Raw genomic sequence first — 26,090 nt, 5'->3', positions numbered from 1 at the left:
TCAAAAAGCTCTATTTTGTCTCACTTGACCACAGAACTGGGTTCCTTTCAAATTTCCAGGAAAAATGGACAAGCGTAAGGATTTGAGCTTTCAGTTTGACGAAGGGCCAAATTGTGATGGCTAGACCACTGGATCAGAGCATCTCCAAAACTGCAGCTCTTGTGGGGTGTTCCCGATCTGCAGTGGTCAGTATCTATCAAAAGTGGTCCAAGGAAGGAACAGTGGTGAAATGGCGACAGGGTCATGAGCGGCCAAGGCTCATTGATGCATGTGGGGAGAGAATGCTGGCCCGTGTAGACGTGCTACTGTTGCTCAAATTGCTGAAGAAGTTAATGCTGGTTCTGATAGAAAGGTGTCAGAATACACAGTGCATGGGCTGTTTTGGCAGCACCAACACAATATTAGGCAGGTGGTCATAATATTATGCCTGGTTGGTGTACATTCACACACACACACACAGCTTTACAGGGCAACTTAACATAGCCATTCTGCCTACTTGCACGATTTTGGACGGTGCGAGGTGGAATCGAGAGAATCCAAAGGAATCCTACATGGACACAGGAGTATGTGGAACTCAGCACATACAGTAACCCGAGCTCAGGTATGGACCGAGGACCCTGAAGCTGTGAAGCGGCAATGCTGCACCAGTGTGCCGCCCACATCCTATTTATACCCCGAGAGTTCCTAAATACATTCTGAGCTCCTAAACACTTACATATAGATAAAACAGAAAAGGTTAAGTGCAGCACAACATGGGAAATAAGTTTCAAGATTAATGAAAGAATAGTTAAAAAAACATATACACCCTACTGTTTTGAGATAAAGAGTATTTCTATATAAAGGTTAATATCAGTCCTCTTATGCACTTTTTATAAGATACTGTAATATTTAAACTAACCACATAACTAAATAAGTGGATTTTTATATCATTAAATATCAACCTTTTTGAAAAAGTGACACTGAAAAACACACTAGACCACACAGGTACCAGTCTGTAAATGGTTTTATCCCATTTCACCACTCTTAAAAGTAGGCACCGAAAAATGTTGAACCATAGACGAACCATTTTTTGGAACCTTTATATACATTTCGATGCCCTGACGAAACGTTTAGTCGATGATTTCTCAGCTATTTTCGATGTTGCCTCAATAAGTTCCTTCAACATCATAGGAAAATCTATAGTGGGATATTTTTACTGTCTTCAGTACCAAGAAGAATAGATAAAGATCCATTAATGAACATTTTCCTTTCGGAAATAAAACGTTTCATCAGTCTAAAGAAAATGAATATCCCCTTTAATCCAGTCTTAATCCCTTTAATATCCAGGCTTAGAACTTTTTACATGTTCGTCGTTTTGTAGTTTCTTTTGCAAGAAACATTATTATAGATTCTCTGTATAACCCAACTCACTGAGCACAATCTTTGGCACGCAAAAGAGCCATAACCGTCCAGAAAGTTTTAGTTTTCTCCTAAGACTTTACTGTAGTCGCTGTACAAATTAAACAACATTTATGCTTCAAACTTTAAGAAGAATTCAGTGACCAGGGAATACAGAATGAATATAGAATGAACAGAACTATTTCTTATATTATTCTTAATTCTTAAGAACTCTTAACTTCATCTACTTATCTGAGATATTCGTATTTATTTATTTAATCTATAATTAACCACTAAATTTAGTTCCACCGAATACACATGGCATGAATAAATATAGCATGTGCACATACTAAATATTACAGTTTCTTTTATTAAAGCCTTTACAATTAATTCATTTAAATCTTGTGGACTTTACAACTATTTAGGCATTATAACTTCATATTACACAAGAATTTCCCTCATGGGATCAAGAAAGTCTATCTATCTATCTATCTATCTATCTATCTATCTATCTATCTATCTATCTATCTATCTATCTATGTTTTCAACCTTTAATTCTTGTGTTATTTTTAAATGACTGTGAGATTAGTTGGGACTCTTTATTATAGCCGCAGTAGAAAGCATTATTAAGAAGGTTCAGATCATACATTAGTGTCACATTTAACACAAAGTTTTGCCTGATTTTTTTATGATAACTATCTTTTGGCAAAGTTATGTTTAGCCTCTTGGAACGGTTTTAAGGTCCAGATAAACTTATCTTCATTTGATCTCTTTGCTGATAAATATGCTTCTTAAAGATTTACTGATTTTAAAGCTTTACCAACAGTGGTGTTATTTCAAACAAAACTAAAGTATTTCACAGTGAGTAACATTTCTAAATAAGATTTCCATTCAGGCTAACTAAATCATTCTCCATTAAGCAACAATTGCTGTTTTTTTTGTGGCTAGTTCCAATGTAACCAAGTTGTCAACATGTGAGGTGTTTAAAGAAATAAATATTTTCATTCATTTAGGGCCGAGAGCCAACAATTCCGAAGGAGCGCTCCAAACACATGTGACTGCACAGCATGATGCATTTAATGGGAACATTGCTTTGCACCTTATCAGAAACATAACATCATGGCTTCATTAGAACTTCGACCAAATAATTAAAAGAAAGTGCGCAAGCAAAGCATGTTGAATAACACACAGTATAACAAGCCATTACACATGATTTAAGAATTATATTTCAAGCTGTAGAATTCTAATTAATCTTCGTAAGTGAAATACAACTTTCGAGACTCACAATGTGTTTGTAATCAGTACACGAGCTCAGCACATCTGTATATACCCTTTTGAAATCTCATAATTTATAACAGAAAATGGACAACTGGTAGAAAAAAGAAATTGAAAAGAGAATTATGATTAAACCTTTTTTATCATGAAGATGGAAAGAATTTTTAAGGATAGAACACTTTATATATATATATATATATATATATATATATATATATATATATATATATATATATGTTGTTGTTTTTTTGCTCCTAAAGCTTGTTTGCACACACACACACACACACACACATATATATATATATATATATATATATATATATTCAGTTATTTTAATTGTCACTTTTTGATCATTTTCATTAATCACCCAAATTACTGAGCCTAATTAGCAGAATTAGCAGAATGCACACATTCCAAATGAAAAAATCTGATTTTTTCTAAAAAAACAAACAAAAAAAAACATATTACAAATTAATTGGATTAAAAACCACAGTAACAGTCCTGCTTCATGTCTCATGCACTTTCACCTCAATTGGGTCGCAGGAATAGTGCTCAAATGTCCTAGAAATAAAACAGAAATAAAACAAAACAAGAAAGCGACTATTAAAAAGTTTTTTGACGATCGCAAAGTTTCTCTCTCTCTCTCTCTCTCTCTCTCTCTCTCTCTCTCTTCCCTCCGACAAATAAAGCGCGCTTTATTACACTTCCGTCTCTTCGTCCGTCAAAATGAGGAAAAGGTCTTGATTGTTTGTTTTTTGGGGTTTTTTTTTCCCACCTCCATCAGTCTCACCTCTGTTATGACCGACATCTTCAAAAAAACAAATAAATAATTGTTTTGGTCAGTAGTTCTCCCGGACACTGCGGTATCGTCGGGGCGGCATGGCTTCCCGGAGCCTTACGTTTCTCTGAACGTAAAAACGTGTTTTCATCGTTAACATGGAGCTTATGGAAGACCCCTGAGCTCCCCCCACCACCACCCCCACCCGCATCCACACTAACACCCTAAATAGTACGTCCATTACCTACAAAACTGTCGGACTTCACTGGAACCTTCATCAGTACTCTGCCTCATTCTGACTAAACCCAAAACCTCTTTCAATGAATGAAACACTATTATACTTATTTTTTGCGCACTATTTTGACTTGCAGTACTATCTTGACATACTATTGAGGTTCTGTAGTATGTTAGTGCACGGTTCAGCACGTACACCCCCCACCTCTCTCTCTCTCTCTCTCTCTCTCTGTCCACTCACACATCCATCAGCAGGGTCGCTGGTGTGGAGGGGGGTTGGGGGTTGGGGAGCTGAGGAAATGGGCTCACTGTGCCCTGGAAGTGATTCCTTTTCTCCCCTAAAACTTGAAGAAAAAACAAAACAATAGATAGATAGATAGATAGATAGATAGATAGATAGATAGATAGATAGATAGATAGATAGATAAGAAAGGAAATCAACTAAATATTTCTCCTCCCTCCCTCCCTCCCTTCCTCCTCCTCTTCATTATTATTATTATTATTATTATTATTATTATTATTACTATAGAAATGGGTTGAAATCTCAAACAAGAATTCATGCTACACACACATGACATTTATCTAGAACAACATTATAAATATTATGATCTGATGAGCTGCTGTCGAACCCTGAACCTCTGAGCACGAGTGTGTGTGTGTGTGTGTGTGTAATAACAGGCTCGTGCAGACGGGTATTTAGTTTATTGGGGGACCTGTCTGGTGAAATTGTAGGTACAATGACATTATTATTATTATTATTATTATTATTATTATTATTATTTAGACAAGAAGAACGGCTTAAACAAACTTCCATAATTGAATGCAATGGCCAAGACTCAAGTGAAATGTATTATAGTGGTGCAATTTAGTTCCACGTGCGCTAAAGAAGCAGTCTAATGAGGTAAATAAAGTGCAAACATTTCTTTTCAATGAATCGAATGAAAGCTTCAAAAGCGGACAGAAAACACCGATGAAACGTAAGTAAGGTTGAATAAAACGACGGCAGAAATATAACAAGCTGTATAATAATGAATCAGAATCAGAATCTCAAAGCGGATCTTCATGCAAAAATTCTTCAGTACCAGTTCATTCATCGAATGGATTTTTTCCTCCCAAATTGTTGAATGACGTAAAAAATTTGTCAATAAAAATAATCAAACGAATAATAAATAAAACAGCAATTCATTATGGGTGTAATTAAGTAAGCGACACACACACACACACACACACACAGTTTAGAAGCCCCGGTAAAAAAGTTTGTGAAAGTGGCCTGACGTCACACTCCCACAATGCTCGCGCCCCAGAACTCTGGCGCTGCAGCCTGAGGAGAGCAAAGCCACTCAGGCCCCGGAAAAAAAGCAAGCCAAAAATTATAGAAAAAAATTGGGAAAAAATAATAAAACAACAGATCCAGAGGAGAAACTCCGGGAAAGGTGTCGTGGGATCTCCCGCGGTAAGTTTGCACTCACTCGGTGACGGAATGTTACCGGGTTTCCTCGTGAAATTGACTAATGCGGTGCTGGAAACTTTTTTTTTTGCTGGTTAACTGCTCGCTTTTTTTTCTCTTCTCTCTCTCTCTCTCTTTTTCTCTCTCTCTCTCCAAGTCTTCAAAAATGTGGCTGCACGCTCTGCTGTGTGCACGCGACTTATTTTTATTTTTATTTATTTTTAAAAACAGTAAAACACGATCCGATAATCGAACCCTATGGACTATTGCCTATAGAGTGTTTAAGCGATGTACGACGTCATTTATTGTTTTTTTTTTAATTGTGTGTGTGTGTGTTAAAGCCAACGAAGCGACGGGCATTTAATTTTTTTTTTAATGACGCGACGCGCTCGCGCTTGCAGAGGAAAACTTGTTCGATAAATACGGCTCGGATCGGAATAATTCACTCAGTAAACAAAATGCATTCGGTGGCTCGGGGCTTCAGCTCTGCCAGTTGATGTTCGCCGTGACTTGGGCTCGAAGTGTTGAGTTTTGAGCAATTTCTCAATGTTTATCGACCCCTCGAAGCATGCCCGTGCTCAGCCCGCGAGACTCACGAGCTCCCGTTGGCTCTGAAACTTTAAGTTAAGTTACCAACGCGTTGGTTTCCTCCGGCGACACAAAATCTAAAAACGGCTTTCAGTCTCGTCTCTTCAGCTGGAATGACTTATCTTCCTCTCGTCCTTTGCCACAAGTGTGTTTCAACCGGACAAGGACATTTTTTTAAATATATAGATATATATATCTTTGTGTTTTTTCTTTGTGTGTGCGCGTGCGTGGGGTAAATAAGTTATTAGGGATGTCAGAATTTTTTTTTTTTTTTTGGTAGTGGGGGTGGTGGGGGTTGCACCTCCTTATTCAGGAGATTACCTCATTCACTATTCGGTTGTTTTTCTTCACTGTTGTTGCACATGGTTGTGCCTGTTCTTGTGGTTTCGCCTCTCGTTGGATCGGTGTTTTATTTAGGTTCAGTAACGTTATCGGAATGCTCCGTGAACGCGGTCACGTGCAGATCGCCGGTGAAGTTTGTTGCAAAGTGATCAATAAGTGCGTGTGCACGCGAGGGGGGTTTGATTCGTGGGCTCGTGCACGGCAATTCGACGTCGAACGCGCCTCATCTGGTGCAAATTAAACGTGTCGGTTCGTTCCTGCACTTTATCTCGAGCCCATTAGCCTCTCGCCCGCGGTGATAAGCACGGCTTTATTAACTGATAGGGCGTTATTACGACTTTATAGTCGTTGTAAACATGCCTACCAGCTCCTGATGATGATGATGATGATGATGGTGCATGTTATACGCTTATTCGCATCTTACTCATGTCACATTCACTCCCCACCCACCCCCTTCTCCCAACTGGGAGAGGATGCTCCAGCCTTCTTATATCATTTCATCGGTGTTGATCGACAGGGGGGGGACCCATAACACTGATGGATCTTTGTAACGGGGCGCGAGCTCGGTTTCCACTTCCACTGCCTCGAGCTGCAGAATAAGGAAATGGAAGCGAGGCGCGTGACGAGACGCTGCTTTTGTAGTTGTGCCTGAGATCTATTTTTTCTTTTTTTTGTGTGTGTGCTCATCAAGAGAAACTTGGTTTTTTTTGTTGTTCTTATGTGTTACTTTTTAAAACAAGCCCAGATCGTAACTTTAAAATATGTTTCATTTCTTGCAGTGCCCTGGGAATTTTTATGGTTCTGTAGAACACATGTGCTTGTTATTGCCTTTCACTGATTGCATACTGAGTGTATTTTGTCGAGGAGGTTTCGGTAGATTTTCTGTCATTTCTTGCCTTTTTTTTTCTTCTCTTGTTGCATGCTTCCTGAAAGAAATATCAGCAGACATATTGTGCATCATGCAAACATACCAATGTCCAGTCATCATTAAAAAACCCCCCCCAAAAAAAACCCCATAAAACTAAGATGCATAAAGGTCATCAGGTTATGCTTTGTGAAACCTTAGCTGTGTGTTCAGGCATGGAAACTGGAATCTTGTTAGTTGAAGATATTTCCACTCTGAAAAAACAACGCTAACTTGCAAACGTTGCAGGAGTTCCTCTGCAGAACGTCTACTGCCGGGTTTGTGTTCTTAGTAAATGGCACACAGATTTTAGCAATCAAAACAAGTGTAAATATTTCCCAGACTTTTAGCACAGGATAAGATCTTTTTTTTTTTTGCACACTGTATCTGTAAACGGGTTCCTTGTTTGTAAAAATGGTTATTTTGTGCAATGATGTATGTGCTATAGCAAGACGTGTGAGCCTTGCTAGCTCTACATGTGGGTAGCGCTATTCATTCTAACAAAAAAAGTGCCAGAACTTTTCATACTGCATCTGTCCATGTGCTCCGTGAAAAGGCAGCACATTACATGCCTGATTCAGCGTGTATGTGTGTGAGGAGATCGAGAGAGAGAGAGTGAGCATGTGTGTGTGTGTGTGTGGGGGGGGGGTACTCTCCCGAAGGCTTTGCACAATCCTGCCGCACCTCGGTGGGGAAGCAGGCTGATTATCATGAGAAAAGAGCATCAGAGGGGTTAATGGGTGGAACAGGCTCTGAAGCACACAACCGCTAGTTAATAACTGAGCATAGAATTGGGGCAAAAAAACTCTTCAGGAGAGTCCTCAAGTCCGTATTTTATGACTGGAAGGAGAAAACGGGGAGGGTGCTGGCACTTGGAGGGGCAGAGGGATTGCCGGTGTCATCGGGAATATGGAGTTGTTGTTTTTTTTTAATTTTTTATTGCATTTTGTAGAATTGAATTCTGTAGAAAGATAGTGTATAGATATTGTGTTTGTGTGGGTCTGTGTATCTGGTCAATGACAACATGTTATGTATGTCAGATCCTATTCAAACAAGGCGGTGGGGAGTGTTTATTTGGCTTAGTCCAGTGTCACTGTGTTCAGAACAGTAGCGGTGACTGTTGAACCCTGTGGGTGCCCCGGGTCACCCCATAAAAGAGAGGAAAAAGGACCGAGGGAGGAGAGAAAGAGATAAAATCAGGCCAAGTTCATAAAGCCAGTGTAACTCTTCCTTGTGTCAGGATTTTATGCTTTTGGTCTGAGAGGAACGAAAAAATGGCATTGCTTCACCTGCAATGTCACAAATATTGTATTAGATTACAATATGTCTGTCATCTAAAAAAGGATGTATTCCTTTCCTTCACAGTTTTAGCATCTTAAGACGTTTTAGATAGAAAACCGAGGTGTCCTTTGTTGTGTTTTTCCGATCCATGAGTGGAGTATTGCTATCTTTGCTTTTCTTTATAACCTCTCGCATGGACCTCCTTGCAGCGTGTCAACAAGTTAGTCAGTGAAATCTGGGGCTGCTAATACTCATCAGAGGAGCTAATAAACGTCGTAGTGGATCGATCTGGACTATACAGCAAACAGAAAGTCTGCCTCGTTTTTCATGCGCGTTTAACATCCTTCGAGTAAGCGGCTTTGTGAATTGCCGATAGGAGTATGCTGCCCTTATTCTGTTCCTGCACAGACTGTACGCTTCTGTATCGGTCTCTGACTCGGACTCTTTCCTCAGCAGTCTGGTGCAACTCTTTGTTTGTATATACCAGTTTGAACTGATATAGCTTTTTGGAAATAATTGACCTGTTAGACGTCCTCGTCCTCTGTCAGCGGGCTGAATGTAAATAAACAGAAATAAAAGCGCAATCTTGTAGACGTGTCGATTGGCTGTAGCTCTAGGCTATGGTAACGCCACAAAAGAAGCAAAAAATCATGTATGAATGCAGCAAAGTACGAATCCTGAATGCGTTTATATAGAACAAAACTTAATATATTACACTAATATGAAATTCGGTCTATACGACTTCGTGGTCATATTATATTAATCATAATCAAATCGATTTTCTTTGAGTCAGCAGTTAAAGTGTGGGAATGTACGCAATATATAGAAAATGGTTCCGATTAATAATGGCAACATGAATGTTTTTTAACCTTATTGATAAGAAACACCTAAAAAAAAATGCACTGAAATGGAACTGACTGATTACAAATCTCTTAAGAAGGGTGTTGTCCATGAACAAATATTCTAATGAGCACACTTGATTGGCTTATTTAACGTCCATTATTAAACGGCTGCTATACCACTCGAGCAGAACTACACGCAACAGCGGGATTATTTAACTCTACGTGTACAAGCCAACTGTCAGTGCTAGCTTTCGCTTGTCGCTCGGACTCGGAGAGACCGTTTCAGTGTGAATGCATAGTTTTGGTAAATGCAATGTGGGAGGGACAGGCGACATCAGCCTTGTGATTAGAGAGGATAAAGCTTAATTAAGCCTTACCCAAGAGCAGGACTGCCAGCTTGTATCAATAGGGGAGGAATTCTGGCACGTAAATGTAGACATTGGAAAGTCACCAATTATTCATACTTTGTACATGCATATTTTGTGCCCGCAAGACCAACAGTAAACCTAATTAGAACGCAACCACAGATTTAGGCTTGAAACGCTTCGGTCCCCTGGTAACTTACACTGCTTTTGTAAACAAATCTCAGCGTTACGTTTCTTCAAAACGCCATATTTTATACCAGCGCATTCTGACCCCATTTATTCACTAGAGCTGAACAGGATTATGCAAACATTTTAAACAATCAGAGAAATGTTCTCTTCAGTGCCATTTACTGAACCTGGACACACATTCACTTGTCCTTTTTAAACTGGCTCAATTATTCAATGCATTTTAAATAAGTATGCTGTCATTATACGATAAACATTTTAACAGTTTGGTTTTTAATGTCCCCTGTGTCTGTAAAGTCCGACGTTAATGATAATAAACTAGAAAAAAAACTAGAAAAAAGAAAAAATAATGAAATAAAATAATTTAATCCTCGCTCATGTGATGCCGATTCAACACAATAAACTTTTATTTATTTATTTATTTGGTTGTTTTTTTTTTTTTCAATCATTCATTCATTTTATTAGAGCTTGACCAGGAAGAATTCTGCCTGCTGTTTAATAATAATAATAATAATAATAATTTATTTAAATGTATACTCTTCTCACACATTATTTTTTCGTCTAAATCTTCATTAGTTTATTAGAACTAAGCATTTAAAACTTACTTTGCAGATTTAAAACCGAAAGAAAAGAATAGCTATTTTTTACACCCTTACATTTTCCATTAATGCTTCAAGGTCCTGATTAAAAACACAGCGTTAGAGAGCCAGCAGAAGTGGCGAGGATCAGAGTTTTTTTTTTTATGAGGCAGTGTGGGCCGTTGCCTCCGGAGTGGAACGCTAATGGCCGCAACTGCAAAACCCGAACCCAATTAACCTCTCTATTATGATGAGAAAATCCTGGAGTAACAATACTGGTAGAGCCGAGAAATCGAGAAAGTTTACCTACATTACTGTTTTCCTATTTATACACACCCGATTACCAAGTCACCTTACCCCAACATTTAACATTTAAGGAAATCAGCTCACATGCTCTCAGCAAGGCGAGCACACGAAGGTCGTATATGGGTAGCTTGAGATGCCCTGCTTTCTGGACTGGCACACATTCTGACTGCACTTGCAGTATGTGATGTTCAGAGGTGGTAGGAAGACGCTAGATGCTTGAAGCGCATGCTGAGTCGAGGCCGCTTTTTAAAGCCGGCCACCGAGCCGTGGCTTTTTTAGGGGTTATAACTTAATTCACCGTGAAGCATCATGGCAAAGATGAGTCTTCCACCTCTCTGTGCTCCATACAACCCTGTCGCTTTCAGCTCCAGATCTGATCCTGTTGCCGATAGTCACTGGTCTGATGTCCTTCTAATTATGGAGCTGTTCGTTTTAAGCCGCTATTTAACTAAAAAATTCTGCACACGCCGTGTTTTCTGGTGAAGCGTTGGGAGCTTGTAACGTGTTGTGCAATAATGTTGAGAGCGGTCTAGGATTTCACAGCATTCCATGATACATTTAGGAAGCAGCGCATGCCACAAGGTTTAAAGGCGAGTTTAAGTTTGGCAGGAAACACAAACCCGGCCAGGAGAGCCGTCAGAAATGTTGCAAGATGTTGTCAGGATGAGATTGTGGCATTAGGGAATTACCGGAACGCTCAGCAACGTGACAGAAATGTCGGAGAGACCCACTTACATATTTCTAACAGACGTCGAACCCGTATCTCTGGCAAAACAGGTAAACTTGAGCTGGGATGAAGTAGAAAAGAGCTTTAGCATCTGTTTACCATTCCCAGATGGTGGTGCGGGAGGGGAAAAAAAAAAAAAAAAAGAGTCATCGAACGAGCCGCAATAAGAGATCAGAGGATGGGCAATTTTAAAAGAAAACCACCCAAAATGAGCGGCTCCATAGTTACAGGAACACAGTCATGTGCTGAGAATGCGGAGTGAATTCTAGTGCCCTTCTTATGAATCATCAAGAAAAAGAAAACGGAGAAGCAGGTATGGGGCTGACTCAAGCCGCACGAGTCGGTTAAAGTCGTGAGTCAGTCTGACGAGCAGCTATGATTTTACTGACATTCTTGACTTAATCGTTTATTTCTTTATTTATTTTTTTCCCCTCATAAACATGGCCGCTCCACCTCACACGAGTGACTCAGAGAAACCTTCAGGAGATCATTCACAACGTTGCTTGCATACAGAATAAAAAACCCTGTTTCTATGCATGATATACAGTAGAGGCTTTATGAGCAGGAAAGCAGATGAAAAAGATCTGAGTGATTATTACCGAGTGATGTCATGCATACACATTTTTTTCAACCTGTATGAAGATGTAGACAAGTATTATGAATCAGAAGTAAGCCGATCTTGGGGAAATTTACGCTTTCATTAGGGACAGGAATGCGAAATTTACCATGAGTAACTTTGAAACCAAGAATAAAAGAGCGTAGTAAATAGGGAAGAAGATATAAATGGCAGGCGATTACATCACACTACTCTCAGATTGACTGCAGTTTACACACACACACATGCAGAACACAGCAGAACACACTTATTTGCTAACATTTGCAAAGGCTGAGACTCACAGGAATATGAAACGCTCAGATCTGTACACTCTCGATATGTGTGATTGTGAATGAGTTCTTGTTGGGTGTGTGTTGTTTCAGATGTTCCTTTCGGGTGTTTTGTGTGGTGTAGGTTCATGGTTCCGAGTGTTTAAGATGCGCTCGATGCACTTTTTCGGCTTTCTTTGTTTTGACACATCTCGGTCATAACGGCTGGAAATAAATGCTGAACGAATTCATTTTGGAATAAATTATGATATGCTTTTCTGAGATATTATGGATCTCATAATTTTATTATTATTATTATTATAATTATTTTAATTTGTTTTATTATTATTTATTATTTAAAATAGTTACAAACTAATTGGAAATAACAAATATCTAAACTGGAAAAAATGTAAAAAAATAAATAAATAAAATAATAATAATCATTTATTTCAGTTCTCTTTTTCAGCGGTAAATATTTCATTTATTTCATATATTTTAAAAGTGAAATTAATAATAAACAATTGTGTTATTATTTCTACATTTGGTTCTCAATGCAACATTATTTCATTTCTCTTTAGTTTGTGAGCAAACCTACATTTTGTGTTGCCTTGGTACATATAATACCTTGAAATATATGAGATTTGTATGGTTTTTTATCCTCACTTTAAGAATAAGTGATTAAACGAGTCGGATTTAGCTGTTTAAATGAGATTAAATAGCTCATATCTAGGTATAATTGACTTGTGATTTTAAGGTAAAAGAAAGCCGTTGAAAGAAACCGATACAGTCCAAAGATTTTATTATAGTTTATTAAAATGAATAACACTTCATTTGTATATACAGAAATTCTATAAAGCAACAATACTTTTAAAAAAATAACCAAATAAAATGTTTTGCTATTCATGCACTGAATTTGTGTAACTTTCTTGTAATGAGGTCATGATTATGATCTATGTGGTCTATGAAAATTTTGGGCTGATAAAAATAAAGGATTTGTCCCAAAAAGTCTTCTCGAATAATAATAATAAAATAAACTCTGGTGTATTCACCAGTATACATGGCTAGGAAGCACATACTCTCATGGGAAGAGGTGATTTTAACTGACTTGGCAGATGACCAACCACAAACCTTTTCCCTCAGCCCATCTGCAAACATGAGATTATCGCACTGCTAAAGCTGTGGTCTTTTCTTCTTCTTTTTTTTTACTCTCCCAATCCGGTGACTGTATCTTGCTCCAGAAAAGCTCATTGTCTCAAGCCAATCGTCTCAGATTCAAGATTCTGTGGCTAGAAACGTGTAGAAAAGCAATCAGTAGGCAATGTCACAGGCTTAAACTCACAGCTCAGAGCAACGTCAGTCTTAATTCTTAAGCCGATCTTACTGATTAGGCACAGGTATTGACCATACGCTGTCGGTGCTTCCTGAAGCCCACAAGGATGCCTAGAATATTTTACTATCAAAAACACAAATAATGGCCATTATATGTTTAGAGATTTTATATTAGTATAGCATTGGTATAGTATTAGAAGTATTTAATGAAGTGAAAGGAGAGAAAATGAAACTGTCCATTCAATTACAGTCAGAAGCAAAGGCATGGATAACTGTAGTAGTAAGTTTTAAGTAGTAATAATAATAGTTCCTGAAATGCATGGTGATGTTATTAAATCAATATTATATGGTCATTGATATTAGCTATTAATATTATATTGCAGTTAAAACAAAGTTAATGAAGATGAAGTTTACTGGTTTCTAAATGCCAGCCATTTGTCCTTAACAGTGGGAAAAAACAGATACGGTGCCAGCTAGACTTATAAAGACAAGAATATTTCCTAATATTAAGAAATATTATCGCATACAATATCTGGAGTCATCCATATAAGGATTTGTTTCCTTTCCGCTCAAGGTTTCTTCCTAATTCCTTCTCAGAGAGTTTTCCTCGCCTCTCCTCACCTTTGACTCGCTCATCAGGGAAATTGTTTTTATAAATTTTAAATATATATATCCTGAATTGATATATATCTGTAAATTTATTTAGTGAGAACGTTCACTGTTAACAGTGCTATACAAATCAAATCGAATTGAATTGAATTGAATAATTAGAACAGTATAAAATAAAAAAATAATAATAAATAAAAAAAATAATTAAATGACATTTCTACATTTAAAAACAATTGTTCTAAAGAGTGGTAAATAGTATTGAACTAAAGAACACCAATATTTGGTTTGACAATTATTATTATTATTATTATTTTTAATTATTTATTTATTAAAAGAGTGGTAAATAGTATTAAACTATGTAAAGTCAATATTTAGTATGACAATTATTATTAGTAGTATATTTATTATTATTATTATTTATTTATTTATATTGATTTATTTTTAAAACATTTATTTATTTAAAGAGTGGTAAATAGTATTAAACTATACGAAGTCAATATTTGGTATGAAATTATTATTATTAGTAGTAGTAGTAGTAGTAGTATTTATTTTATTTTATTTTTTATTAATTAATTATTTATTTAAAGAGTGGTAAATAGTTTTAAACTATACAAAGTGAATATTTGGTATGAAAATGATGATGATGATGATGATTATTATTATGATTTATTAATTAATTTATTTATTTTAATGCATCAGCATCATTCTCAGGTAGAATCTGTGCTGTTTTTTTAAGGAATTTGGCTGGTAAATTTTTTCTTGCAGACCAAACTCTTCAGGAGACTTCTGTTTGTTTTCGCAGGTAAATTAAATAGCTTTTTGTGTGTGTCTTTAAACTGGCCCATTATATATTGTGTGACTTTCGTTATTGACGAACGTTTTTCCATTTCTAAAATATGTCTTGTTGGAAAAATAATATTTGGAACTATTTTTCAGTTGACTCAATAATACAGAGGTCAGATATTTGCATAGTTCTTTAAAGTCCTGCAGAAAATGTTTAAATGAATGCAAATTCAAATAGTCATTATTAAAGAACGTTAAGATTATTATTCATTAGGGCTCAGTCTTCAGGAAATCTCTTGTTTCCGTTAGCCACATCCTGTTTCCCTCGGGTTTAAATATGAAGTTGCACAGATGTAAATGCCTTTTGTCATTATCATGGGAAAAACCCCAAAGACTTGCAGCACAAAGGAGACAGGTCGTTGCTGGCCTTCTCTCATCAAGTGTGGATATTAAACAACAAGCAATACTCAGTTAAAAGTACCTTTAAGTACAATTAGGACTGAAAGAGCTGAACACAAGGCTTCCACTTAGTGAGGAGGATGGAGAAGAAAATAACCAAGGATTTACAATCGCACAGTTTAGTAGATTCTCGAAACCCTTCCTGAGAGCATCTCACAAAATGCACCATCTTGAGTTCCTCAAATATCAAAAGAAAGAATATGTCGATGTTCAGGCGAGACCAAGATCAAACTTTTTTGTGCATCAGGGTCATTTATTTTGTTTTGCGGCTAGTGGTTTCAGCCCAGAACCTGCTTGCCTCTTCCGAGAGGTTCTGACTTGACCATAGAGAGAGCTATCAACAAATGGATGAGTCCAGTGAACTTCCGAATTCTGATTAGAGCCCTTCTAAAAACCTGAGAGAAGTCATCTTGCAAATAAAGAATAAACGAAGGAGGAAGCGTGGTTCTACATCTACCTATATTTACAAGTGTCTCGAAACCTTGTGAAACATTCAAGATTCATTTTCTGTAAGCAGATTGTATTTTAATGTAAGCAGAGCAACACAGAAAGGTCTCAGGACTTCTGCCGAACTGTATTCGCAGTTTAGTACACTACATGCAAATTCAGACATCACGCTTGGATCTATGCCCTCGGTCTGATGCCGAGGTGAAATCGGATATCATTGTGCATCCCGAGTCGCTCTCTTCTTTCCTGTCCGTGTAACAGTTCTAGATTACCCACAGCTCACCCCAGTGGCAGTAGTGCAGAATCGTTAAAAGGGAAGATATATGGACACCCCACTGCCCCGCGAGGGAAAAGGAGGGGGCCGAAAATGGAGGGAACAGAGGGAAGGAAGAGGATAAGAAAAGATAGGACAAGTCCCAGTGTTAACAAATGGTCTTTCTTTCTTTCTTCCTCTCCCTCTCTCCATCCCTTTCTTCTTCACAAAATCTGGAACAACAACAGGAGGAGGAGGGTGGGGGTTGTGGAGAAGAGGGAGAGAAAGAGAGGGAGTGAGTAATGAAAGTGGAGAGAGGACTGTGGGTCTCTTTCTGTGTGCCCTCCAGTGCCAGTGTGAAGTTTTCAGTTTGATTGAAGGGCCCTTTTCTCTGCTCTGTGGTGTGAAAGCTGTCCTAATTGAATGATAAAGTGGCCTGAGATGGAGTCCGGTGAATAGGCAACAATGCGCAGCCTGTGTGTGGTAGAGGGGTTTTTTGGTCCTTGTCCAGGCTTCTCTCTCTTTTTCTCTCCCTCTCTGCCCACCACTGCAAGAGGGGAGGCCTATTATCAAACTCTCGGCTGGATTTGGTCACGTGACCCCCCCCCCCGCCATCCCACCATTTCCCTTCCTAATCTGGACAGGCCAATCAGAAGGCAGCGGCATTGGTTCTCACCAACCATGTGGTTCAATGGCCTCATTTAGCAAGTGGCTGACTCGCAGCACATGTCCCGCTCTCACCTAAGCGCTTCAGTGTTGGTGACAGAGAAAAATCTGTGTGCGTGCATTTTCGGTATGCATGCCCATGAACTGCTCTCCGGAACGCTGCGGATGAATTACGGCGTGTAAAAAAGATGATGGAAGAATGATGTATGAAAGGACGAGACTCTGTAGACCTGATTTTTTACACTGTATGTTATTAACTGTAAGAGGAAAAGTGAACACCTGAAACATGGTGAGCGTTCAGGAAGCTGCATTACTACACACAATGTGTAAAGTGCAGTTTATACCTGGAGTCTAGAAGAGATTATCCAGACTTGGTCCTAAAACGTTTCTAAAGCTTCAACAGACACAGAAGACACGGTCCGGTCCGGTCCACTGCAGTCCGGTCCACTGCAGGGAACTGAGAGAAATCACATGAACTTCATGAGCAGTAACATGGCATGTGTTCAATATGTAAAGTCTAAAATAAATCTGCCAACAACAATTCTTTCTTTCTTTCTTTCTTTCTTTCTTTCTTTCTTTCTTTCTTTCTTTCTTTCTTTCTTTCTTTCTTTCTTTCTTTCTTTTTCTTTCTTTCTTTCTTTGATCAATTCATCCTCCCTTCCTTTCTTCTTTCTACCCGTCCTTCCTTCCTTCCTTCCTTCCTTCCTTCCTTCCATCCGTCTGTTCATCCTTCCTTCATTCATTTTGTTCCTTAATTCAATCATTAACTCTATACTAGTGATTTCCACACATATACAAAATAAACGGCTTGATGAGGGAAATAATGATACAAAGATGATGGAAATTTTCAATTTTCATCTCAGGCGTCATCGGGCATCAAGGCAGGATACACCCTCTCCAGCACCCTGATCAAAAGGAAAGGAAAAAAAAATTAAGGGAATATCTTTGAAAGAATGATCTTAAGCAACCTTAAGCAAGTTCCAGAGACTTGTAGAATCAATGCTGAACAGAATTCAGGCTGTTCTGGACGCTCGTGATTGGATAACGTTTTAATCTACACCACTGTTGATATAATGCCTTTAGTTTGTCGCTAGTCTGTATCTATTACAGGGCTGATCAGTTGGGAAAGAAAACTATTTCTCTATAGTTCCACTAGCCTATGTATCTATGTTGAACTGAAAACATGCCACGAAACATTCAACATTTGGGAAGCTTTATGATATTAATGATGAACAACAGAACACGGGTATAACTGAGGCATTGAACCGTAACCTTATTAAACACTGTCACTTTGCTGTTCAGCAAACTAGCTAGCATGTCCGAGCTGTATAGATTACAAATGTAATCATATCAGCAGTTTTGCATATTACAGCGTGGTTAAACTTGGTTTTAATAAAGGCGACGTTACCGCTACTCATCTCCCCTTTCAGAACAACCACAGGCTCTGTTTCCTCTTTGGGGTTGCTCACTCATGCATGTTGTGATGTTCCAGGCTAATTCATGTTAGCATAGACCACACTGATGAACCGTTACATGCAGGGCGTCACTATCTGAGAGTGGAAGTAAACAATATTCTCAGATACGTGACTTTAGAAACACTAAATTTTAGCGTTTAGCTCCGGCTTGTTTCGCCATTCGGGGAGGGTAATTTCTGTGACTCCGCGAATATTCAACAAAAAAAATAATCAACAGCTGCAACTCTATAGGGGTGTTATATACACAAGCGTTGATGGAGTCATGTGAAGTCTGTGAACATGTTTAAAGTTTAAAGTGAAGGATGCAGTCTAATATATGCATTCTGTTATTAATGTTTTTCTCCTAGAAAGTATTTTAGTATGATTTTATTTATGAATAATTTATTCGTTTTCAGTAACTGCTTTCTCCTACTGAGGGTAAAAAGATCCAGAGCCTATTTAAGGCGCTGATACACTATATTACCAAAAGTATTGGGACACCCCTCCAAATCACTGAATTCAGGTGTTGTTTTTCAGGGGTTGGACTCGGCCCCTTAGTTCCAGTGAAGGGAACTGTCAATGCTTCAGCTTCATACCAAGACATTTTGGACAATTTCATGCTTTGTGAGAACAGTTTGGGGATGACCCCTTCCTGTTCCAACATGACTGCACACCAGTGACCACAGCAAGGTCCATAAAGACATGGATGGGAATAATTTGACTGGCCTGCACAGAGTCCTGACCTCAACCCCATAGAACACCTTTGGGATGAATTAGAGTGGAGACTGTGAGCCAGACCTTCTCGTCCAACATCAGTCTCTGACCTCACAAATGCACTTCTAAAGGAATCGTCAAAAATTCCCATAAACACACTCCTAAATCTTGTGGAAAGCCTTCCCAGAAGAGTTGGAGCTGTTATAGCTGCAAAGGGCGGAACAACTCCATATTACATTCATGTGCATGTAAAGGCAGACGTCCCAAAACTTTTGGCAATATAGTGTACATCTTCGGTGAGATGCGCCACAGTTGCAGGGCAACATACACACACATACACAAACTCATTCACACCTAGGAGCAATTTAGTGTCGCTATGCAGACACTGAGAGATCATGCAAAGCTTCACACAGACAGTAACCCGAGCTCATGAGTGAACCTGGGACCTGGAGCTGGAAACACCACCTTTCATTCACGACCTCGCCGCTCTGTTAGGTGTCCATTTAGTATTAGTTTCCTGTCTGTCTATTTTTTTTAAGACTTGCTGCAGCTCATATGGAAGAAAAATGGCTGCAGTTTACAAGAATTTGCATGATGTTAAAGTTTAAGAAATGCAACAAGTTCCTGTTTAACTTCATTTACATCAGCTAGGTGGCAGTGCTTATCTCATTTCAGAGTAGAGACTGTGTGTGTGTGTGTGTGTGTGTGTGTGTGTATGTGTGAGAGAGAGAGTGCTGATGAACTGATGTCTAAATATTGGTTCACACAGGTGTCGGTTAAAACTCTCTGTGGGGGCGTGTGTGTGTGTGTGTGTGAGTGCCTGCCTGAGTGTATGTGTGTGTGTGTGTGTGTGTGTGTGTTTGTGGTGGAGATCATCTGGCAATCAAGGCAATCTGTTAACTATTTCACCCTTCATCTGAAAGCTAAACCTAAGCATACATATAACTACTAGCAACCCCCTCCAGCTCTCTCTAACACACACACACACACACACACACATACACATACACACACACACACACACACAATTCTCTCATTTAAAGCCACTCATTCACTTTCTGGTTGTCTTGATTATGCATTTCTGTAATCACACCATATATTTTATCTAATGAATTCCTCAGAGTGCTAGCATCTAGCCGTGTGTGTGTGTGTGTGTGTGTGTAAGAGCTGGAGGACCACCCTGGGTTACTCAGCCCATTGAGCGGCCTGAGTGTGTTTTTATCTCCGGAGACTGAGAGAATGGGGGGGGGAGCTCCAAAGCGCTCCAAAGGCGTTAATGAATAACTGCACTGCTACAGGGGCTTTTTCCCCCACAGTCCTCAGGGAGTCTCTCTCTCACACACACACACACACACATATGCATTCGCACATGCTCGGCCATGCATAAACCACTTTGTTTTACTCCATAGGATTTTGTTGGATATTTAAGCACGAGGAGTGTGTGTGTGTGTGTGTGTGTGTGGAATGAGTATACCCCTTGTTTGTGTGTGAGCTGGATAGTAGTGAGCAGTAGTGTGTAGCTGATCCCTATCTGACATCAGAGATGTTAGTAGTAGCCGGGGCATTGCTTTCGGGAGAGGCGGTATAACACGACACTATGGCGAGTCACGTAATCGCTCTCTTCTGATCAGTAACTCAATACACGTGCAGCAGCAGAGACGATACAAAGCCCCATTTATGTTTCTGCATAGATAGATGAGACAGCCCCTGGACCATACTTGACTTATTTACTCCTTGTTGGCCATGTCTGTACATATTCAGGCACCTGGGACCATCTCACAACACACACACACACACACAAGCACGCTCTCACGTACTAGTCGGAAAAGAAGCATAAAGAATGTGTCCATGTTTTCGCTGCCTTCTTATGCAGGAATGTTATTTTTTTCCGAACTCTCGACCCTACTTCAGGAACAGGTATGAACAGAGGAGGTGTGAGCTGACCGGAGAGAGGGGCAGGGTCTGTTCAAACTTGTCCGATTTTTTTTTTTTTTTTGTAAACAAAAGGGTCATTTCAACAATGCGAGTTGTTTTAGGCCGTGCTGACGAGGCTGAACCCAGATTTTGTTTGTCGCTGACCGCATTTCAATATGTGTGTGTGAAAGAGAGTTAGAGAGAGAGAGAGAGAGAGGGAGGGAGAGAGAGAGAGAGAGAAAGAAAGAAAGAAAGAAAGAAGAGAGGGAGAGAGAGACAGAAAGAAAGAAAGGGAGACAGAAAGAAAGAAAGGGAGACAGAGAGAGAGAGAGAGCGCAGAAAGAGGGGAAGAGATAGTGAGATATAGAGAGACAGAAAGAAAGCGAGAGAGAGAGTTAGAGAGAGAGAGAGAGAGAGAAAGAAAGAAAGAAAGAAAGAAAGAAAGAAAGAAAGAAAGAAAGGGAGAGAGATTGAGAGAGGGAGAGAGCAAGAAAGAAAGAAAGAAAGAAGAGAGGGAGAGAGAGACAGAAAGAAAGAAAGGGAGACAGAGAAATAGAAAGGGAGAGAGAGAGAGCGCAGAAAGAGGGGAAGAGATAGTGAGATATAGAGAGACAGAAAGAAAGCGAGAGAGAGAGTTAGAGAGAGAGAGAGAGAAAGAAAGAAAGAAAGAAAGAAAGAAAGAAAGGGAGAGAGATTGAGAGAGGGAGAGAGCAAGAAAGAAAGAAAGAAAGAAAGAAAGAAGAGAGGGAGAGAGAGACAGAAAGAAAGAAAGGGAGACAGAGAAATAGAAAGGGAGAGAGAGAGAGAGAGCGCAGAAAGAGGGGAAGAGATAGTGAGATATAGAGAGACAGAAAGAAAGCGAGAGGGAGAAAGAGAGGGAGAGAGAGAGATCGCAGAAAGAGGGAGAAAGAGAGAGACAGAAAGAAAGAAAGAAAGAAAGAAAGAAAGAAAGAAAGAAAGAAAGGGAGAGAGATTGAGAGAGAGAGGGAGAAAGAGAAAGAAAGAAAGAAAGAAAGAAAGAAAGAAAGAAAGAGAGAAAGAAAGAAACTTTTGACTTTTAAAACTCTCTTTATTAACCAAGAGACAACAGAAACCATTAGTGCATATATGCGACAAAATATAAATAGATAAAAAAAATATACATGAAGGAATTAACATATAAAAGAAGGATAAAGGGGAAAAAAGCAAGGAAGAAAGGTCGGGTAAGAAAAGAAAAAGAAGGAAAGAAAGAAAGAAAGAAAGAAAGAAAGAAAGAAAGAAAGGGAGAGAGATTGAGAGAGGGAGAGAGAGAGAGAAAGAAAGAAAGAAAGGGAGAGAGATTGAGAGAGAGAGACAGAAAGAAAGAAAGAAAGGGAGACGGAGGAATAGAAAGGGGGGGAGAGAGAGCACAGAAAGAGGGAGAAAGAGAGAGACAGAAAGAAAGAAAGAAAGAAAGAAAGAAAGAAAGAAAGAAAGAAAGAAAGGGAGAGAGAAATAGAAAGGGAGAGACAGAGAGCATAGAAAGAGGGAGAGAGTGAGACAGAAAGAAAGCAAGAGGGAGAAAGAGAGGGAGAGAGAGCGCAGAAAGAGGGAGGAGTCTCTTCAGAAAGAAAGAAAGAGACGGAGAGAGATATTATATGTAATTTTTTTAATTTGACTGACCACATATTCTAAATGAAATAAAACAATTTATTAAAATTAAAGTTAAATTAAATTTTAAAAAATCAGATTTTTGTAAGTCTGTCTGTTGCAACTCAATTAAGAAAAGTATATATGTTTGTTATTTGAAATGTTCATAAATCTCCAATAATATTTTTCAAAGAAATCTTTTTATTTTTATATATATATATATATATATATATAAAATATTAATATATTAATATACTTGACTGTGGAAATAAAATGATTACCGATATATAATACCAATATAATAAGTAGATGTAATTAAGTAAGTTCAATTAAATCAATTAACAAGTGTAATTTACCCTGAGATGTAGAATTGAGTTGTGTCAATTTTTATATAATTATTATATATCACATAATTGTAATACAGTATATAATGGCATACTATAATAGTAATTATATAAAATCGCTGTGTGGTCTATTACACCGATCAGGCATAACAAAATGACCACCTGCCTAATATTGTTTTGGTCCCCCTTTTGCTCCCAAAACAGCCCTGACCCATCGAGGCACTATATCCCTGAAGGTGTGCTGTGGTATCTGGCACCAAGATGTTAGCAGGACTTTAAGGATACTTACATAGATACTGACCACTGCAGACCGGGAACACCGGGCGTCTTAGTCATCACAATTTGGTCCTTCGTCAAACTCAAAGCTCAAATCCTTACGCTTGTCCATTTTTCCTGCTTCTAACATCAACTTTGAGGACAAAATGTTGACTTGCTGCCTAATATATCCCACCCACTAACAGGTGCCATGATGAGGAGATCATCCGTCTTATTCACGTCACCTCTCAGTGGTCATAATGTTATGCCTGATTGGTATATGTAATATATAGTACGCAATTTATCCGCTCATGCATGCGGTTATCCGATCAGCCAATCAAGGAGCTACGAGGCAAGAGCTTCGATTAATGTTCAGCATGAGAACGGTCAAAAATGTGATCTCGCGATTTCACCTGTGCGTGGTTGTTGCTACCCGGTTTCAGATTTCAGAAATCTCCTGGGATTTTTATACACGACTGGTGTAGAACAGAAAAGAGCCATCCAGTGCGATGAGAGAGGTCAGAGGAGAAAGGTCAGAATGATTCCAGCTGACAAGAAGGCTATGGTAACTCTTTATAACTGTGGTGACCAGAAAAGCATCTCAAATCACATCAAACTTTTTGAGGGAGATGGGCTTTAAAAGCAGAAAAAAGACAACCAGTGTACCCTCGGCACCACCTCACCAGAACTGGAGAGTTCGGGAAAAAAATATGATCTAGTTTGATGACTCTTATGTATTTCAGTTATGACATGAAGATGGTAGGGTCACAATTTGGCACTGATGGCATGAATGCATGGCCCTAGTGTCAACAGGCTGCTGGTGGTGTAACGGTGTGGGGAATGTATTCTCAGAATCCACCGGCTCCTTTAATAGCAGTTCGAAGTGCCCCAGTCTATGGATATTGTTCTTGCTGACCACGGCCACAGTTTACCCGTCTTCTACTTTCATCACGATGATACACCAGGCTCAGGTTGAACACGAACTTTACACTGAATCCCGTGTACTTTCAGCAACCTCTCTGAACGTGGAGCTGACAAAATCTGCATATGCAGACAAAATCACATGATGAAATTTCCTCAACGTGAATCGAAATGTTTCCAAGAACATGAAGATCTGAGGCTGTTCTCAGAGCCAAAGCCGAAGAAAACCTCCCAGTATCAGTATGGTGTTCCTAATAAAGTGGCTGCTGAGTGTTTAGATTTCACAGGAATTGTGAGGAAGAGTCTACTGGGGGGAAAAGAGAAGAAATGTTGATTTAGATCTGATTTTGTCCACATACAACTCTGGGATTAGTTTAAAAACACACAATACTACAACTATTCAATTCGATTTTATCTGTAAATGATAATCTAAAAATTTGTCATAAATGATCATGAGCAAAAAGAAAAAAAAATCCCTGAAGAAACCAGACTCAAAATGAAACCCCTCCTCATCTGGGTGACACCAGATACTGTGATTATAAACCGCTTCCTTGCTATACCTGTGTATTATACGGTCAAGAATGTGTAATAATAGTGTAATAATGCTGTTATGACTGCTACTAGAGTGATATATTGCAGTGACTACAAAGAGGTATCTGTTATAATGTCTGATACTCGTACTAATATCGTTATAGATTATTATAAAAATGATCGTACTGTACATCTCAGATTTGTTCCAGTTCTCCCAGTTGGTTTTTACTGGGCTGCAATATCGAGCTGAGCAGCAGATGGAAACCTTACAGGTGTTTGAAAGGAGATGATTTTACCAGAAAGAACAGTATCCATTATTTTTCTGTTTTTCCTTCGAATCGATTTCATACATTGCTGATGAATGGGGATTCGTTGCTAATAAAATGACCGATCAGATCGGGACAGACGGTCAGTTCATCCTGATGAATGATTGCTGATCAATTTCATGGCTTAATGATCAGCATGTGTAAAAGGAGGGCACACATGGCTGCCAAAAAAAAAAGAGAGGGAGGGATGAATGAGAAAAGGTGATGAAAAGGAGGTTTATAAATAGAAACAAGAGGGGTGAAAAAAAAAGAAAGAGAGAGAGAGAAAGAGAGAGAGAGAGTTGGCAGGTTGCCAGTTGGCACGGTGCTGCAGCTCCAGAGTTCCATGTCATAGACAGCACTTGCAGCCAGAAGGGGTTCCCCCGACTCACCTCTGCACACACACACACACACACACACTCCACAAAAGCAAACACACACATACAAAGAAGACACACATAGATTCCCCTTCATCCATAACTCTATGACCTCATAATAGTCATAAGCCTCACCTCATAATGATTTTAAGACATGTGCCCTTTGTTAATATTCAAGATCAGGTATAACATAACATTATGACCACTGCCAGGTGAAGTGAATAACACTGATGATCTCCTCATCATGGCACCTGGTAGTGGGTGGGATATATTAGGCAGCAAGTCAACATTTTGTCCTCAAAGTTGATGTTAGAAGCAGGAAAAATGGACAAGCGTAAGGATTTGAGTGAAGAGCCAAATTGTGATGGCTAGACCACTGGATCAGAGCATCTCCAAAACTGCAGCTCTTGTGGGGTGTTCCCGGTCTGCCGTGGTCAGTATCTATCAAAAGTGCTCCAAGGAAGGAACAGTGGTGAACCAGTGACAGGGTCATGGACGGTCAAGGCTCATTGATGCACGTGGGGAGCGAAGGCTGGCCCGTGTGATCCGATCCAACAGACGAGCTACTGTTGATCAAATTGCTGAAGAAGTTAATGCTGGTTCTGGTCCTGAAAGGTGTCGGAATACACAGTGCAGGACGGGTCAGGGCTGTTTTGGTAGCAAAAGGGGGAGCAACACAATATTAGGCAGGTGGTCATAATGTTTTGTGTGATCAGTGTATGTTTACATAGTGCAAAAAATCTGCCAGTGGATTGGATCAGAAAATGACCTGGATACAGATACTCAGCAGCCATCTGTAAAGCTGGACAGATTTCCATAGAGCGTTACATAAAATGTGACACCAGTATGATTGTGTCCAAAGACAAACCAACAAGTTCAGACTCAATTTTTACTACTCTCATCGATTCACACGAGTCTAACATGAGTACAGCTATCATAGAAAACAGACTTCAATTACACTATACTGCCAAAAGTATTGGGACACCCCTCCAAATCATTGAATTCAGGGGTTGGGCATGGGCCCTTA

At 39.1% G+C, this 26,090-nt stretch overlaps 1 protein-coding gene across 1 annotated transcript in view; it reads left to right on the top strand.

Moving 5' to 3' along the window:
• Nucleotides 1–4,958: 4,958 nt before the first annotated feature.
• plagl2 (pleiomorphic adenoma gene-like 2) overlaps nucleotides 4,959–26,090 on the top strand; it is a 37,366-nt gene continuing 16,234 nt past the window's right edge. Inside the window, exon 1 of the mRNA XM_058409553.1 lies at nucleotides 4,959–5,117. The gene's annotated coding sequence lies outside the window, so the exon portion shown is untranslated. The remainder of the gene's footprint in view (nucleotides 5,118–26,090) is intronic.

This window comes from Hemibagrus wyckioides, linkage group LG15 (genome assembly GCF_019097595.1).
Source record: "Hemibagrus wyckioides isolate EC202008001 linkage group LG15, SWU_Hwy_1.0, whole genome shotgun sequence".
NCBI lineage: Eukaryota > Metazoa > Chordata > Actinopteri > Siluriformes > Bagridae > Hemibagrus > Hemibagrus wyckioides.
The sequence above is the reverse complement of the archived record's forward strand: the minus strand, read 5'-3'. Positions and strand labels throughout refer to the sequence as shown.